This window comes from Chenopodium album, chromosome 2, assembly GCF_948465745.1.
Source record: "Chenopodium album chromosome 2, dcCheAlbu1.1, whole genome shotgun sequence".
Lineage (NCBI taxonomy): Eukaryota > Viridiplantae > Streptophyta > Magnoliopsida > Caryophyllales > Amaranthaceae > Chenopodium > Chenopodium album.
Window position 1 is genome coordinate 10,363,035 of NC_137835.1, and position 7,257 is coordinate 10,370,291.

Sequence of the window (7,257 nt, forward strand, 5' to 3'; positions counted from 1 at the left end):
AAGACTTACGATGCTTATCCAAGTGAATCGTAAGTATGCATATATGCATGCACATATCCAAATGCATGTTTGATGTGGGGAGCAAAAGTCCATGACCTTCATTGAGGATGTGTAAGAAATACTTAAATTTAATTATTGTCAAAATCAAGGGAGTTTGAGAATTGAGATTTAGGATAAGATTGGCTAAAATTAAAGGAAAAAATAATAAAGCGGGGCCCACCATGAAAGGAAATAAGCCAGATTTAAAGGAGAGCCCGACAAAGAGCATCTTTATGCATGGGTGTTTGTATATTTTCATTCATCTTTCCCCTTTCGAAGTCAAGAACTCAAGATCAAGTCATTCTATTCTTTCTTCTTTTATTTTTCTCCCTTAACAAATTCAGAGCCCCTTAACTACTTCCGTTCCAATAATATTGTAACATGTGAAAGTTTATGAGATGTAAAAATATGGATTAAAGGTAATAAGAGTGGCATGAATCACAAAAATCTTCTGAATTACTCATAAAATTTACGGAGTTAGTGAAAAGAAGTTTAAAAATATAGAGAAGGTAACTCAGTAATTATTATAGTGTGAAAGGAAATGATGATCGAATTTGGAGATATCGAAATACCTTTCAAATAGGCTTTGCTTTGCTCCCACACTTGACAACAATAATCTCTCCAACTTCTTGGTGAAACCATCAACTCTCTAACAAAACATATTGCAATATTTATTAAATTTTTGAACAAGAGATAAACTTTGTATTCTTTGATCCACAAATAATAATTGTGTTTGATTTGGAAACATATAATAAGCACTCCATGACTCAGCCGGATAAATAAATATGTTTGTTAAAGAGTGGATATACAAACGATGATTACTCCGCATATACATTGACTAAAAGATAGTTAGTGAATAAGCTAGATCGAGGATAGACCCACATAACATATACGTAGTACAAAGAATATAAAGAAAAGAGTTACTCCATGAAGAAAGATCCATATTACATTAGTAATGTAGAGATAACTTGTTAGGGTGAACTTTTCATTTAAACTTTTTAAGTAACAAAAACATCTTAAATGAACATTTTATATAGAACAAACAGAAAGATCATTTGTAAATAGAAAAGTACTCCACATTTTTGCAGTCCTTTATTTTAGCAGAAAGGAGAAGGGTCTTACTAGTCCGAAACCTCTCACGTGTCAAATAGAGGACAAGGGAATCATCATTCATCAGATCCATCACCCCAAATTAAATGACCTCCAATAAGATTTAATGCCACAATCTCTAGCAAATGTTGCTTGTAATTTGATTGAATCTTCACTACATAATAAGTGAATGATTATACAGTGTACAAGTAGCAGCTAGGGTAGTAGGCTAGCAGTGTTGTAGTGTAGTAGTAGTGGTGAAGTGCGGTTGTTTGCTACAGTATGTGTGATCACGCACACTCGCACTTACTGTCAGTGAGGTAATTGTCAGCGCAACTCACGCTTGTTTAATTTGCTCTCCATCTCATCTTTATTTATGCTTACTTCTCTCCTCGTGCTACTTCCTGCCCTTTGCCTCCCTTATGCATTTCCTCTTTGCTTGCCTTTCCAACACAACCCCCTCCTCTCTTAATATGCGGTCAAACTATGCCTCTCTTCATTTTGTACACTAGCTTAATTAATTACCATCATTATTCGTTTATAATTGTACTAGATGAAACCCGTGCGATGCACGGTTTGATAGTATTTTTTTAAAAAAATATTTTTCATATTTATGTGATTTTTGTTACTACGTATTATATTAGCTTTAAAATATTAGATAAAATTTCTAATCTCAAAAGATAATATTTTATATATTTAATTAATTTAAACTTTAAAATTTCATTCGTCAATTTTGGTGACGTGGCATTTGAATTATTTAATTGTAAAATAAATTAATAATCTCTTATTTAATTGGCTACAACTTAAATTCATAATCCTACATAGCACGCTAAGAAAAATAAATCCTATGTGGCTCTCTAAAAACTCGCACTACTAAAATTAGGCCAAATTGCGACCGTCTCTGACGGTCGTAATAAATAGCAAAAACGGTCGCTAATACGAATTGCGACCGTCAACGGTCGTAACATTGTGGTCGTTATTTACGTGGTCGTAGAAAAATAAAATTGCGACCGTTTGACGATCGCAGATTTTTTGCGACGGTTTTTAATATTTTCAACGACCGTAAGGGGAACGGTTGCATATAATAATAATTGCGACCGTTTTAAGCGGCGGTCGCAAAACTGGATATTAGCGACTGCCTAAAGGCGTCGCTAAAAATTAAAAAAAAAAAAAACAAAAAAAAAGCACCTGTCTCCCTGACTCCCTGTGCTTCTCAGCCAGCCCCACCACCCATGCCCACCCTAAAACACCACCACGCACCCCCGATACACCACCCAACCACCTCGAAAACACTAGCACACCCCATAAATCTCACCTAGCCACCCCCATAAATGTCACCCAGTAGAAAAATAAAAAAAATCGAAAAAAAAATCCCAGCAGCAAACCAAAAATCAAATCACCCACAAAATTAAATCAAACGAAAACGAACTAGAAATCTAACAATAGCAAACCAAAAATCAAATCACCCACAAAAATTAACTAAATAAAAAATTCGAACAAGCAAAAAAATCGAACAAGGAAATTCAAACCCACAGACGAAATCCAGAAAACCAAGCATAAAATAAAAAAAAATAAAAAAAAAGGAAATCAAGCATAAAGATCCAGAAAATCAAGCAAAAATAAATATTGGTGGGAATGTTCGATAGATTTAATACATTAAAAAAATACAATTAATAAATTAAATAAGATAAATGTTCAAAGCCCGTTGGGTTGACCCGAACCCAAAACTTTGGGCAAGGGTTGAACATTTCTTGACTCGTAGCCTAAAGTGACCCAATCCGAGATGATTCATGACTCAACCTTAATTGACAGGTCTATGTAGTAATAAAATTCTTTTAGTTGTGAAGTATATTATTTTAACCGATTAGTATATATTATAAATAGATGTTTAACACTTTAAACTAATTCCTTCGCTCTAAAAAAAATATCATGACATAAAAAATTAAATTTATATGATAATTTTTATTAATAATTTTTCTGAATAAAATTATAATTCAATTTGTATATCTGAAATATTGGTCTTTTATCGAAAATAAAATTATAAACTTAAATTTTATCCTAAAATTCTTTTTTTTTAATCTTATGAAGTCTATTTGAATCGCTCCAACGTGGCGCGACACTTGGCAAAAAGTTAGAACGCCAAGTGTCGCAACGTCGTGACCTGGCTAAAAGTTTAGCTTTATATATTAGTTATATGATAGTAGATTTGAATATAATGTACCACATCTATTAGTTCTGAATTTTTCCACAATATTGTGTAATTTCATTATAAATTTATATATGTTACAAATATTAACAAATATAGATTAATTTAAGATCTCAGGAAACAAAATTTATTTATTTTATTTTTCTAAGAAGGAATTGTTTAGAAGTGTATGGCGAACGTACATCGATATTTGATAACTCACAACCATCTCAATTTTCACACACTCTTATAGTAGGGCTAAAGTCCATGTGTAACGTTATAGATATTTTCTCTTGCTAAGGCTCACTAGTAAATTTTCATATTGTTTCGAAAAGAAATGTTATTATTGTATTTACCTTTTAATTCAAGACAATTTCTAAATATTATTAAATATTTAAATAGATCGTTAAAGTTATATATTGACAAAAACATATAATAATATGTTGCAATTTAAAAGAAAATAGACTATGTATTGATATATAATATGGAGTATTTTTTATTTTAAAAAAGTAATACTCCGTACTTTGTAACACATGGTTTTGGCCTCCAATCCCTTTCTTTCTTGCAATCACTACTATCCAACCACAAAAGGTCAATATTAGTTTCAGCAAAATTTAATTAGGTAGGAGCTAGAGGAACAAGAATAGATAAAGAGAAAGTCAGAACCACCACGAAGGGAGAAAAATAAAATAGGAAAAAAAAAATATGATTATTGAATATTGATAAGGATGTTTGGGAGATTAGGATGAACCATTGATAATAGGCCTTTTTTTTTATATGGCTCCTTTATATTTTATATAGCAGTATGCCAGTATTGGTTTTGAAGGTCATATATATCAAATATTTTGCTTGAATTGGTGCATTTATTATAACATACTAGGTACTCAATTTTGTCATACTTTTCATGTTATTTATTTACATTTTTTTAACATCTACTTTCCACGCTATTTAAAGGCTAATGTAATTTATCGCATGCTAACATATATACAAAGTATTACTACTACTGTTGAAACCAATTGTAGCCCACTTGTGAGTGTCCCACGTTGTAGAAAGAGGAGAGGTAGTTCCATTTTATAAGGTAGAGGAGTTACTCCTAATATTGTCAATTGGTTTTAGTAAGGAAGCTCCAAAGCCTTATTTGTGGACCAAACTCTCCTCCTCCTTGTTCGGGTTGCCCAGACTCATTTCATATTGTTTCAAAATTTAACATGGTATCAGAGCCCAGGTTTGTTGGGTCGTTTATAACTGGGCATTTGTCAAGCCACTGGTTAAGGGGCCTCTATTGAATGTTCATTCCCAAAGAGCTGAGGATTTATATTTGTACCTTCTGGTGTGCTCTAAGTTCAGCCTTATTTGTGGACCAAACTCTCCTCCTCCTTGTTCGAGTTGTCCAGACCCATTTCATATTGTTTCAAAATTTAACTAAGAAGTACCTCCGTACTTCATATGAGAAATAAGGTTGACCTATTGGTTAGAGAGTCTCCTTCCACCAAATATATAAATAAGCTTGCAACTTTTTTTGCTCATTCAATCAATTTATACCACAAAAATATATAAAGCCAATATTGACTATATCCCCGTGCATGTGTTATATAGTTCTAAGTCATAATAATCTTACTTTGAAAATCAAAGATCAAAGTAAATTAACGTACCACGGCCAAGTACATAGGAACAAGATGATTATTATTAAAGCGCAGAAATTCATACAAACAGTAATATCTATTCCGTATTTGTTTTGTACTCTATTTTATTGATACGACGTTTGATTTGATGTCTATTCATTCACACAGTATATACTCACCTATCAATGTTACTGACTACCAGTAACTAACGTACGACGTACTTATACCATAGGGATTAGGGAGTTACCTTGTACTCTTACCAGAAATTTTATTCTTAACAAAGTTGTCAAATCTTAGCTACGAGTGGTTTTTTTTTTTTTTTTTTTTTTTTTTTTCAAAATCTATGAGCATACATGTCACACTTTACTTGATTGTGATTAGACTTTATTAGAATTTGAGTAAGCCATAAGGTTCATTGAACCCTAAATACAGATATGGGTAATTTTGAAAAGTAGTGACAACATCAGCGACTAGTAGTGGTCACAAGATGTCATTATTAATTTATTACTACCTGAACTATATAGTGGTAACGAAAAAACCTCTTGTTTGATTTTTTAGAAAAAGATAAGTATTGACTTAGTCTAAGGACTATCTCCAATCGTGCTCTCCTAAAGATATTTCCGTTGAAGACCAAGTCTCCTAACCAGCCGTCGTACTCCCAATGGCACCAAAAAAACCCTAATAAGTGCTATAAATACTACTCTAGGACATCTTTGAAGTATAACACAACCTTCTAAGCCAATTTTTTAAGCATTCTAAATCAACAAGCTATGTTGATTGGTCAAAATGCTACTCATATACTCCTTCGTTTTGTAATAATATGACTTAACATTGTTCACATATAAACTCTAATTACATTTTCTTAATGATTTCTTGTGAGGAAAATACACATTAACAATCACAATTATGGGCGATTTAATTCTAATAATTCAACTAAAGTTTATTATTTAATAATCCCAACTATATGGGGTCAGTTTGCCTCCAATGGTCCAAACCGGTCAACGACGAGTTAATGACTTGTTATAGCATGCGACCATAACATGTATAAACACATGATTGGTCCAAAAAAAATTTAAAAAATAAAAACAAAAAAAAATTTCAGCCTCCCACTCCCCACTGGGGGTGTGCAGAAATGGACCTGGACAGGAAAATAGACCGGGACTAGACCGGAATTGGACCGGACCGGTTGATTCTGATCCAATCTTCGGTCCTCACAAATTGGGGATTTCAGGTTTTCGATCCGAACCGGAATGGATCGAAAAGTGTATTTTTGTAATTTTTTGGGTGAAAATTTTAAACTATATGTTTAAATTTCTAAAAAATTTAGGTACAAAACTTGTAATTTATAAATTCTAGGTGCAAAATAGGAAAGCACACAAATAAAAACAAGACGTTAAAAATGTATGTATACATTAAGATAATAAAATGAAAAAAAATGTAACCGGCCCAAAACAGGACCGGATTAAACAAGTCTGGACTGGAACCCGGACCGGTTGATTACGGTCCGATCCCGGTCTCCAAAAAAAATTGATTCTGAGTTCCGGTCCATTCCGGTCCCGTTTTGGTTTTGGACCGGTGCACAGCCCTACTCCCCACCCCCAGCATCGCCCGAAAATCGGTCGGCCAATCCCTTAACCACAAAAATCGGTCGTCCAACCTCTAGCACCATCCTCGACCCTCGAAAACACCTACCCAGCCCTCAGATCATAAAAATGGACGGTGACTGTACAATTCCTTTCGAGACTCGTTCAATCTGAACGGCTCTTTCACCGAATATCTCGAGCTCACGTCGTACAATTGATTCGCTAACGGGGGAAGGAGGGTGGTTGTCAGAAGAAATGCTCTCATCAGAGATGACATCTGTGGTGGGATTGGCAGCGGAAGATGTTTCGAGTGGTTAAGTGGGTTTTAAGGTGGTTTTAGGGATTTCGGAGAGCTGGCTGGGTAGTTTCGAGGGTTGGGGATGGGTAATGGAAGACGACTGACTGTTTTGGTTGTTAGGTGGGGTTGGCCGGCCAATTTTCGGCGAGATTGAGGGTAGGGGTTAGGGTTTCGGTGAGGTTCGGGGTAGGGAAAGGGTGGCTTGGATTTTGATTTATTAATTTTTTTAAATGTTTTAGAAGTTTTTTTAAAAAAAACTTTTGGACCATTCGCGTGTTGACACGTGACAATTAAAAAAAAAAAACTTTCAGCAGGTCACTATTATTAGATAATAAACCTTAGTTGCGATTAATAGAAAAGAAATAAATCACACATAATAGGGATTATTAAAATATATTTTTCCTTTTTGTGATAAGTATTATTAGATTAATCTTCATATAC